This window comes from Pelophylax lessonae (genome assembly GCF_965119305.1).
Source record: "Pelophylax lessonae genome assembly, chromosome: 1".
In the NCBI taxonomy this organism is placed as follows: Eukaryota; Metazoa; Chordata; class Amphibia; order Anura; family Ranidae; genus Pelophylax; species Pelophylax lessonae.
This window is the reverse complement of record NC_138768.1, coordinates 193,896,922-193,909,825: the sequence shown is the minus strand read 5'-3', so window position 1 is coordinate 193,909,825 and position 12,904 is coordinate 193,896,922. Positions and strand designations below refer to the sequence as shown.

Genomic DNA, 12,904 nt, shown 5'->3' with positions numbered 1-12,904 from the left:
TCCCCAAAGGTTTTTGATTAAATAGCGGAATAGAAAATATGATCCCAAAAAAGTGTATGTATATCACACGTACACAACCACACTAGGCCCCAATTACTATTGTTTGTACCCCTAAAAGGCTAGATGAGGAGTAGGGGGAGTATGGAACAGGCAGCACCCTCAAACCTTCAGTATGAGATTGTGTTCACTGTACCCCACAAAGATTGAGTTCACTGCACCCCACAATGATTGTGTTCACTGCACCCCACAAAGATTGTGTTCACTGCACCTCACAAAGATTGTGTTCACTGTACCCCCCAAAGATTGTGTTCACTGCACCCCACAAAGATTCTGTTCACTGTACCCCACAAAGATTGTGTTCACTGCACCCCAAAAAGATTGTGTTCACTGCACCCCAAAAAGGATGTTGTTCACTGCACCCCAAAAAGGATGTTGTTCACTCCACCCCAAAAAGATTGTGTTCACTGCACCCCACAAAGATTGTGTTCACTGCACCCCAAAAAGATTGTGTTCACTGCACCCCAAAAATGATTTTGTTCACTGCACCCCAAAAAGGATTTTGTTCACTGCACCCCAAAAAGGATGTTGTTCACTCCACCCCAAAAAGATTGTGTTCACTGCACCCCAAAAAGATTGTGTTCACTGCACCCCACAAAGGATTTTGTTCACTGCACCCCAAAAAGATTGTGTTCACTGCACCCCAAAAAGGATGTTGTTCACTGCACCCCAAAAAGGATTTTGTTCACTGCACCCCAAAAAGATTGTGTTCACTGCACCCCACAAAGGATTTTGTTCACTGCACCCCACAAAGATTGTGTCCACTGCACACCAAAAAGGATTGTGTTCACTGCACCCCAAAAAGATTTTGTTCACTGCACCCCAAAAAGATTGTGTTCACTGCAGCCCAAAAAGATTGTGTTCACTGCAGCCCAAAAAGATTGTGTTCACTGCAGCCCAAAAAGATTGTGTTCACTGCAGCCCAAAAAGATTGTGTTCACTGCAGCCCAAAAAGATTGTGTTCACTGCAGCTCACACACAGAAAAATGGATGTGGATCACTGACACCTGCCTATCTCCAATCCCACACCACACAGCAATATCGATTGTAGTTTGTAGAACACAGTTTCCCTAAAATTCAGCAGACTCTGTCCCTAACAGGATTGAGAAGAGATCGTAGATCAGGATTGAGTGCAGACCCCACCCCCCACACAGCAATATCGATTGTAGTTTGTAGAAGACACTGACCCTATATAATTCAGCAGACTCTATCCCTAAAATGCCTACAACTCGCCCTGCCTAAACACTCCGACCTGTCCCTCAATTCTATCCGGACACAAATGGTTTTTTCCTGCCTATCTTTCCCTAATCAGCAGCCAGCACGTTGATGTGTGCTCTGTCCCTGAATCTAAGCAGCATAATGACGCCGCTGCGGCTGCCTCGAACTTATAAAGACTTGGTCACATGCTTCAGACGGCCAATCACAGCTACTGAGACATTTGCAGGCATGGCTGGGATGGCTTAAGGCACACCAGTTAAACGATTGTTGATTGGCTGTTGAAAGCCCGCCATGAAAAGAGCGCCAAAGCATGCAAAACCCGGAAATAAAACGACCGAACACGGATTTTTACCCGAACATACAGTAAAGTGTCCGTGTCCGTGTTCGGGTACAAAAAATCCAATTATTCGGTACGAACACGAATAATACAGTCCGTGTTCGCTCAACACTACTTAAAACTGTAACTTTGTAACTTTTGGAAATGCAAGTAAAAACTTGGCTGTGCCAATAAATTTTGGGTGTCGTGTCAGTAAATTTCATTCTGGTATGTTGGCAACCCTTCTACAGACATAGAATACCCCAAAAATATGAATACAATGTGCAACATCCCTGCAGCCTTCAAATCAATATACCAAAAATATGTATTACAATATAACAATAACTACCAGGCTTTATCTGGCACTTTTTGTTTAAAGGTTTAAAACAGTATTTTTTGCTAGTAAATTACTTAGAATCCCTAAACATTTTTTTTTCCATTTTTTTTTTAGCAGAGGCCCTAGAAAATCGTGGCAATAATTTTTGTCATACAGTATTTGCTCAGCGGTCTTTTTTAGGAAAAAATACACTTTAATCAATAAAAAAAAAAACATAACACAATATTTACCCCATTTTTTTGTATAATGTGAAAGATAATGGTACCTAACATGTCATGCTTTAAAATTGTGCAGGCTTGTTAATTGTAGACAAAATATGGTACTTAGGCAACCCTTTTTTTAAAAAAATGTTCAGCTTACCTTTTTGGAGTTACAAAGAAGGTCTTGTGCTAGAATTATTGTTCTCGCTCTAACATTCACGGTGATACCTCACATGTGTAGTTTGAACCTTGTTTACATAAGCTTGCGTGACTTATGCATGTGTTCACTTCTGCCCATGAGCGCGTAGGGATGGGGTACTTTACATTTTTTCTTTATTTTACTCTGTATTTTTTATTTTTACACTGTCCCTTCATTTTTTTGGATGTAAACATCCCTTGTAATATAAATAAGGATGACAGGTCTTCTTTATTGAGAGATCTGGGGGCAAAAAGACCCTAAATCTCTAATTTACCTTTAACCCCAAAAAAATAATTACTATGGCCCGGGAACCAGGAGTGACTTCAGACTTGACTCCAGTCCTCCAAGGGCACAGAGGCAAGTGGTGGCCATCTTGGTCTAACTCTTCTCAATGCCCAGCTAACAGCAGCATCAGATCGCTCCCTGGCTTTACCGATGGCTCAGGTAAGCCTGTGAATGACTAGGAAGAGGCGGGAAAGGGGGGTGCCGCCGCTTCTAAAAGTGATTCTTTGATGAATCAGTCCATAGGATCACTTTTATCTTACAGAGAATAGGCCATAGTAAAAAACAATACCAGGGTATGGCAGCTAGCTGTTGCTATAACACCGGTATTCAACATCAAAGTAATGACATATTTTTACTATGGGCTGGTTGTCAAGTAATATGCGTTATATCAAATAAACAACAAAGTGACCAGGTGTATGACAAAAAAGGTTAGTCCTTCCCGCAAAGGTTCTAAATAAACTCAAAATGTCAGTCTTTCCACCGTGAATGCAAAGTGCTCCAGTGCTCAAATAAAGATTAGTTCATTCTGCCACAATTCTAAACAAACTCTTCCCAAGAAAGTACAATCTCTCCAGTGTGAATAAAAAGTGATCCAGTGCTCAAACACCTGACCCCGTCAGATGAAGACACACTAAACAATAATGCCTCTCTTTTTACAGATTGGCATATAACGCTTATACAGATGACTTCCATCTAATATGTCTTCTGGTCCTGTCTCTCCTCTCTTGTAAAACTCCCCATATGGTAAACAAGAAAAAAAAAAAGGTTAATCACATTGCGAGACAAGTGCATTGAGTCATGAAGATGATGCATCTGATGATAATGTACATCATGTTATGCACATTATGAGACACAAGTGTTTGAGCACTGGAGAACTTTATATTCACAGTGGAAAGATTAAACTTTCTTGAGAAGAGTTTATTTAGAACTGTTGCAGGATTGACTAATTGTTATTTGAGCACTGGAGCATTTTTCATTTTCTGTGGAAAGACTGAACTTTTACATTTATTTAGAACTGTTGCAGGATAGACTAATCTTTATTTGTCATGCACCTTGTCACCTCAGAGTTTAAATGAGGTGGATAGTCACTCTTGGGCTGCAGGATCACTTAAAACTAAAACTGTTGTTTTGGTTACAAAACAGACTGAAAAATCAAAAATAACATATTTGCACTAAAAAATACACATGTAAACAGCTAATTTTAGACATTGATGTCTTATTAAATGTGTGCTTTAAGCATACATGTGTACATTTAACAGGACAGCAACTGGCAGACCTTAAGGGGCTTCTCATCTTTGACTCTTGGCTTTCGGAATCATCCTCAGATAGCTTAAAGCCTAACTCCAATTTTCTTGTGACTTTAAATATTTCATTTTGACCAAGCTGGTCCAAAAGAACGAGCTGCTTCACTAACAGATATGCCCTCTGGGAGTGCTGTATAAACTGTATGTAGAATTAACTACATAAAGTAAAAAATACTGTGTTCCAACAGCGAGATGGGTACTACCGGAACATAATTGAGTCAGGCTGAGTGCTGCCTTCACAGGAAGTATGGTATTTCATCAATTAATACAAGACCCCCTCTAACAGGCTTAGATGGACGTTGTAATGTCATCCACCTGCCTCTCCACCTTATTAAATCAGAGGAAGCCCTGTGTTCATTTAAATATGTTTCCTGTGAATGTCTGAGCAGCATCTGTTAGTGAAGAAAAAACACAGAATGGGGTCCCCCCAACCTCATATGAAATAGATTACAATGGGGAATCTCAAGCCAAAAGCAGGAAAAAAGCAACGGTGCCCATTCAAATTCTTTACCAGACTTTTATGCAGGCATAAAGCCATGGAGGCCAGGAAAAATAGGCGGAATAGCATGCAACCTCCGTCTTCTGAACAATACCACGTCACAGGCCCTGAATATGAGGAGGGTATCTTGCCAGGGGGAACCCCTTGGCAAAGCATGTCATTCCTATGTTGATGAGAACCAGGACCCCTTCCCCACAATTTTGCTGCAGACAGAAGCTTGGATAAGAACAAGCACTAAAGCCATCAATGCATGGAAGAAGCTGATCAATTCAAAAGAAAATGTTAGAGGACCCTCCTTTTACTTGACATATGCATCTAATCTTCAAAGTCTAGCAATTGCCCTTTGCTGCATATGACATACATCTCTGAGACATCAGCATTCATCCCTAAAGTATTGATTCAGATTCTTGCTTCTTTACAAAAAAAAGTTTCAGAGGTGTATATAAAATCATTTCCTTGGCAAGTATAATGCAGCCTATCAACAATGTCACTGTCACATTCCTACACATGCTTCCCTTTAATGGAATCTTCATTCTCTTTCAGAGTTACAGGCTCCTCTAGGATCTTCAATATGTGATACTTCCTGGACATATTGGAAACCTACATCCCCCCACTGCAGCTAGTGATGTAGAGGCCAGGGTGTGGAGCCACAGCAGGGAGTGGTAAGTTGCAGGCACTCAAAATACCCCCTAGTGTTGGTTACTAAAGATCCTAGCAGTGCCTTTAAACCTGTACGAGAGTGAAGATTAGCAGATGCAATAATTGTAAACATAATACATTTTTCTTTCTGTAATCTTTTCAGTTGAGGAACACAGGACATCTTTAGCCTTTGACCTATTACTGCTGCTTACAGGAAGATTAGGTACTGGCAAAAAAAAAAAAAAACTAATTGCTCAGTGTTTTGGTAGTATGCTAGGAAGGACAGCTTTTTTTGTGGATCTGCATTTATAAAGAATGGCCTGTTTTTTAATAGCATTTTTTTCTCATTTTCAGTTTTGTCTTCAATCAAGACACTTTTTTACATCGGAAGTCAGTGCAGTTGTTCTCATCCTGGCTTTTGAACCATACCACATCTGAAACCCGCGGGGCTGTATGTTGTGGGGCTAGTCTGGAAGTGATCTTTTATGTACTGGACTACACATGGGATACTTTCTAGACTCTGTTCTAGAGAAAGTTGTGCTCTTGTTGGATACTGATGACATTTTTGGAGAAAGTATCTCTCTGGTGCTGCTCCTGTTGTCACATGGAACTTCGGTCTTCAATCCAATACTACTTCTAGACTACAGTGACTTTGGCCAACATCTGCTTATTGATCCTCTATTGCTACCAGCTATCTGGGTTATGTGCGTGCTCTTACCCAGAGCCTGTGGGTTGATTTACCAAGGCTACGTTCAAATTTGTGCATTGTAGGAACATCAACAAAATTTCCTCAAAGCCCAAAAATATGCATTTTTAAAACTTTTTTAAAAAGAATCAGGGACTACTTTGCATTTCTTGTGCATAGGGCAGTACAATGAAATTACTAGGCTGCCCTAAACACAAATAGTGGGAATGCACGAAAACATTTACAAATACACTCATGCTCTTGCATCTGCATGGTGTGAATGGAGCCTAAAGACTGTTCACTTCACAAAACAATTTCCCCAGAGCTTAAGGAATGAGAATAAAGGTTAAGTTCAATTTGGGAACATGTTACATGTTCTTGCTCCAGCAGCTGCTCAGCAATCCGCTGCCCCTTTGTGACATTAGTACGGAGAGAAGTTCCCCGTACCAGCTGTCACTCTGCCCACATGGCCATGTAATTCATTCACAGAGTTCAAAGTTTTTTTATCTCTAGTTCCTCATTGGGTCCCTTTGGTGCTAGAGAGTTAAGAGTAAAAATTCAACATGTCTCTCTATTACATAATCTGTTCAGCAAATGATCCTCCCCTTGTTACTGTCTCAACCACCCAATTTTAAAAACCCTCTGTGGATTTGTGGTTTAAAGTGAAATGTCTGAGGACGCTATGATTCATGTCTCCCTGTTCTATTAGCCTGCGGTGCTCACTAAACCTCCTACCTATTTGTGTGACCAATATATAATAGGCCACAGGGACAGGTAAGACAGTAGATCACAAATTTAGAGAAGCAATTACTCTTTGAGATGAAAACTTTTTCTTTTGTTGTCAATAAATTGTTATTGTCTATGTTGAAAAAAGGGACACTGGATCTTCTTACACTGCTATATCCCTGTGATGCTGAAAAAAATAATTTAAAACTCCACTTGTCAACCTATTCTTGTTACACTTTATCTTGCCTGGAGCTATTTTGATTCTGATGATTGGACCCCTTCTATATACAAATCTTGGTCTCTCAGGTAATCCTGGACTCCATTTGGGATCTTGTTTTAGAATATACCAGTGTTTCTTCAATATATTTTCCATGTTGCAATACTTTTGGTGGAATTTAGTGGGAAATCTAACTTCAGGACGATTAGCTTCAGCTGCTTTTGTGGATGGGGGAGGATGGTCGAACATTCATGGCATGTTTGTTCCAAGGTGACTCTATCATACCTCTTCCCTGCAAATTTATTAACTCCTTAAGGACCACCCCACGAGCATAAACTGTGGCAGGGCGGCCCTTAAGCTCAAAATCACGTACCTGTACGTGATTTTTTTTTTCTTTGTGTCTAGCGACCCCCTGTGATTGGACACAGCAGGAGCCAATCAGCGGGTCTGGCAGACCCGATGTCCACCGACACCCAGAGATCGTTCCCGAGGCTGACAGAATGGGGTCGGTCTATGTAAACAAGGCAGGTCGCCATTGCCTGCCTGTGTCATTAGTACAGTGACAGTACCTTTTTTACCATAGACCACTGTATTGGTGTCACTGGTCCCCAAACAATGTTACTTAATGTCAGATTTGTCTGCCGAAATGTCGCAGTCCTGCTAAAAATCAGTAATCAATTGCTAGTAAAAAAAACAAAAAGTCCATAAATCTATTTCCTAATTTGTAGATGCTATCCTTTTCTGCAAACCAATGGATATATGCTAATTGTGATTTTTTTTTACCAAAAACATGTAGCAGAATACATATTGGCCTAAATTGATGAAGAAATTCGATTTTTTTTTTTTTTTATTGTATGTTTTTTTATAGCAAAAAGTAAAAAATACAGTTTTTTTTTTCAAAATTGTTGGTCTTTTTTTGTTTATAGCTCAACAAATAAAAGCCACAGAGGTGATCAAATACCACCAAAAGTAAGCTCTATTTGTGGGGAAAAAAAAGAACATCAATTTTTTTGGGTAGAACGTTGCACGACTGTGCAATTATCAGTTAAAGCAACGCAGTGCCGTATCACAAAAAAATGGCCTGGTCAGGAAGGGGGGGGGGGGGTGAATCTTCAGGAGCTGAAGTGGTTAATCAGTATGCCACTCTGGGCCACATAATTCTCATCTTTCTTATAATTCTTTCTCAGTCATTGGAATTGGCTTTTTGGTATATTCTGAACTCAATATGGATGGTGGAAACTTCTGGATTGGAGGTAGGAATTACCAGCAGATGGTTTAAAATGATTCCTTGAGATTATTTGGGTATCCAGGTGACTTAACTAAAGGTCTAAAAAGATCAAAGAAATTGCTTCATGCACATATGTACAAGAGAGACCCATCGGATTGTTGTTGCAGTGATTGACAAAGAACCTTCCCAAATGACAATTATATCATCTATAAAGCATCCAAAATATATAGGATTGGACACAAATGGTTTTTGATTCTATATATATGACTGCTCCAACAGGCCCATAGTTAAATTTGCATAGCTTGACACAAAACATAAGCCAATAGCTGCACTGCTTATTATCTCAAAGGAAATATAGTTGTGCTCTAAACAAAAATAGGTATTAAGATAAATTGGGCTTGTGTTTAATGCAATCTGGAATCAGTCTCCAAAAAATATTCTAATGTTCTCAGGCCTACCTCATGTGTGATGGATGTACTGTATATAGTGAGCTTACTCCCAGTGATAACCAAGTGTAGCTGCTATTCCAGGTATAGTGTTGGAGCATCTCCAATAGGTGTAGTGAGTCTGTGATATATGATGGCAATGATTTTACTATAAAAAATAATCAACATAGTGATAAATCATTAGTGAGGATCTACATGGACTCTATGATTGGTCAACCTGGAGTACTGTTCCTGTCATTATGGATTTGTGGAATAAGGTAAAAATATGGTATTTTCATAATTTCCAAACATAAGAACTCTTACTGTATTCCCCTTGGTTAAGCACCTTGTCACTATGTGCTTTATCCATAAGAAATGTTAATGTATTTTGAATGCTTTTAGGGAATCACAAGATAACTTGATATATGTAAATCTGTCTGAAAAGTGTCACATAGCCTCATCAATACAAACCAATTCACCTTGGAGGACTATTCTGCCTTATTTATCTGCTTGTTTTATAATCATGTCGGAGTTGGTGGTTAGTGTGCTCAAAACTAGCCTCTCTTCTTTAGTCATTTTTTTTTCTGATGGGAAAAGGGCACTTCTATCCCTGGTCTTGCATAATTGTAAGAACTCAGATTAGGTAATCTCATAGAACATTTCCAAAAATGAGATCTCAACATTGGTGTGATAAACTGTCAACATAGGTCTAAAACCTGTAGATAGAATGGGGGGTGCCACCATCCATCAACAACTCAGAGTTTAGAGTACCTCCTTTCTGAAAAAATCTCTTCCAGAGCCAAAGGTTCACTTTACAGTGAGATTTCTTATACATTTTTGGGTTAATATGCATGGACAAAATTCAATAATTTTTAAAGCAAGGAAATACACATGTAGTGCAGGACTTAGAGGACAACTAAAAGGTTTTGATGGTGTCACTGCTGTTTGTGTCACAAACTCTTCTTTTCTGCTTCTTTTGTTTCCTTCCTCTAGTTCCTTTTCGCATTTGTTTCTTTTTTCTTTGGGCTGATTTATTGCTGGTACCTCTAAAAAAGGCTCCCCATCTCCTAGTATTGGTAGCTCTAAAGTGACTGATGTGGAAGCTCCAGCTGAGGTCCTGGGTCTTCCAGAAGTACAGACCTTTTTTGCTGAATGTGCAGGGTGCATTCTAAATGGGCCCTTATATCTAATCTAACAGAGGGATCGCAACCCACCAATGATTCATACCCAATTTGCTCAAAATGACCTTGTAGATCTGTTCCCTCTGGATGATCTAAGCCTGCCAGGGGTTCAACTTTCCATTGTGTGTGGAAACAGCATATATTAACTTTGCTTACTTTCTACAAGCTCTTTTTTTATATTTCTATAGTCAAAAGCATTGAGTGTGTTAAAAAAAATGTAATTTGGTTTTATTTTTATTACCTGTGGCCTTAACAGTTTCTGAGCTATTGGTCACAGAGACTCTGTCAGATTCTGAGTTGCTCTAATCCCTGATAGATGAGCTTACCCATGAGAAATTGTGGATGTTTTGCTAATACTTCTAAATTGCTATTGCTTCTGATGCACAAAAACATCCCAATTATCAAAAATGTCACAAATGTTTTTCTACACCACATTGTTGTGTGTTGCCAAGCATTGCAGTGTTTTGCAATGCATTGGTGTTTCCTTAGTGCATTGTTATTCAAGATGAATGGCACCACAATGCATCAACACTTGTAATGCACGTTGTGTGCTGCGGTAACACATGTGTTGCCGCAATGCATAGATAAAAATCAGCCCTAAAGGGATACAGTAAGTTGTCATTCCTAATGTAATCACTGATTAAATTACCAATAGTTATCCATTATAACAAGGGTTATTTAAATTAATTCAATTTTTAGCTATAATTGCCAGCGATCTTCAATATTTCAGCATAATTTTCTTCAATTATTCAGTTCAGAAGCCACCTCCGCATCCTTTCCATCAGATTAAAACCAACTTCAATCTTTTAGCAATCTATTGTGATCTCTTTTGACAGAATGGGACTGCAGAGACGTTGTTTTAAAGGTAAATTGGGCCACTTGTCTAACAGTCACAGAGAATGGCTCACAATGTATTGTCTTCACCTGTAACCTATTAACTACTCCCAATAATATAATTTATCTTTCATTAACATTTTCATGTAATTTTTTACAAGCCATATAAAAAATGAATTTATTAAATTATAATAATTTTTTTTAAAAGAACACAATTGAAAAAAAAAAACTTTTTTTAAAGCAGGCATAATAGCTTCTATTGCTTTATCAGTGTTCCTTCCTCAGTTGCATAGCTGTTTTATCAATTAACAGGAAGATAACATATTTCTTGATCTTTAATTACCTAATCGATGTAGCCAGATGGTTGACTAAAAGAAGCAAATTATGACACAGTTTGCAGTGGATCTTTACACTATCAATGAACTGACCTACAGAATTTAATAACAATATATATGGGAGTTGAATTTCAAAAAGGGAGCCATACTGTGGACTTCTATGGACTGTTGAACTACAGTTCTCAGGTGAAGTGATAAGGGAGGAGAAAGAAGCCATATTTCTTGGTCTGCAGATTAACTAGCTTTCCCTTTGCTGAAAGGAAACTGGACTGGGCACATCTCTCTGTCTAATGGTGTGGAAACCAGCAGTCTGAGCAGAGATCAGGGTTCTACACACTGGAGACCAGAGAGAGAGAGAAGGAGTGGATCAGAGTGTGCGGAGACTGAGGATTGAGGACTGAGGGGACATAGTCTCTTGCTGTAGAGATGTCAGAATGCTGTAGACTTGTGGACTGAAGACTGGAGTTGCACTATGCCAATCCAAAGGGCATCTGAACAAGGGGACTATTGTGGCTGTATTACTAGATCTGGAGAGAGGGCCTTGCAGCCATTACCTGTTTGCTGTTAGCTTGCTGCTAGCTGTTTCAGACTAAGCACTAAGGGAGTAGACACTTGAATAGCAGCCTACACCACTGTAGAAAGACTTTATTGGGACTGTATTTATGTGCACCACCATAAAGACTGGGCCCCAATGCTAGCTGGCCGAATATCTAGGGCAGAAGACTGGCTTTTTTAGTCAAGCTGCTCTTTTAGGAATTAATTCACAACCAATAGAAAGGGCTACCTCTACAGTTGTTCTGGTGTTAGCATATTAATGCCTAGAATGCACTCTAGCAGTATAGTATACTGGTGGCAGGAAAGTTATTACATCACTGTTTACTGTTGCTATTAATGTGGTCTGTGCCATTGTTAAATGTTGATTTGCAGATCATAGGTAAAGATTACTCAAACTGTTTGGATCATATTTTATATTACTTTTGCACAGTAACACTTTGTCTCAAAATTTGGGTTAGACTTCCAGTCTAGATGTTCTTCTATGTATATATTGCCATTCACTTTAATTCATTACAATATAATGCACATCTTTGTTCCTAACCAGACTGGTGTCTAATTTCAGATACTAAATTATAGTTGTGAGATGAGTATTTATGCTTGTGCTCTCAGCTATATTAAAGTCTTTATCTGCTTAACCTGGTGTGTCAGAGGGGCTGAGGTTGTCCCCAGAGTCAAGGAAAAAACAAAATACCCAAACTATCCAGTGACTTCTTTGGGAGGCGCTACAGTGGCCTTAACCCTGCTTTCAGACACATCCCTGAATATTGTGAAGTTAAGCTATAGGATAGAAACATGGAGAAATACTTGGAGCAATAAAAAAGTGCAAGACTTTTGACCTTGCTTAGACTTCAATAGCTGGGAAAGAAGCATTTTCCCGAAGTGGTAATCAATGTTAGCCTTTTAAAATATTTCTTCTGGCAGCAGTGGCCTCCTGTTACCCTAGCAGAAATTTTGACCAAGCTGAAGTAGTTATTAAAAACCAGCTCACCAGTTTCCCTTTCATTCTCTTTCAGCATTCATAATAGACAGATCAAAGTTCCCAACTTTCATTTGTTGCATTCTTGTTCTGGGTCTAGAACTCAATAATATGGTCAAACACAATCAAACAACTAGCATTTTTGGAAAGAAAAAATGACAGAGCCCATATTTCCCCTGTGAGAGGTGTATTTTAAGAAAAATCAATGTCACAAAAAAAAATTGGGGATTGTAAAATTACACCAACTAGATCACAGCCAGGTCTCATGGGGTACCATATGGCACAAACAGGACGCTCATGCAGTATTATGCATGCTGTCAGTAATGTCTCTTTTTAACTGACCTGGGCTCCATGACATTTCATGGTGCTACAACTGTCACTGTAACAATGTATCTACAGTAATTGTGGATGGTCTTAGCCCATTCCAAAAACATTTACATGTACAATTCTAAATCCTTTAAATTGCTCTTTTGAGTCAAGTCTTGTTTAACGAAAGATATGCTATATAAAACAAACAAGATTATGCCATGGCTGCAAGCAAAATATCTTGAAGAGCTGCATCAACGCCTAGTCAGATTGCCTTGATTATCACTATAGTGTGTGGCAAGGGAATTATTGTGCTTTAGTGTTCCATCTCATTTGAAGCTGCTGAAAATAGCACTTTGTACAGATCTAATAGTCTGATGTA

General features: G+C 39.0%; 1 protein-coding gene across 2 annotated transcripts in view; it reads right to left on the bottom strand.

Annotated features, from left to right (window-relative positions):
• PRR16 (proline rich 16) overlaps positions 1 to 12,904 on the bottom strand; it is a 491,794-nt gene that overhangs the window by 233,627 nt on the left and 245,263 nt on the right. The window lies entirely within an intron of this gene.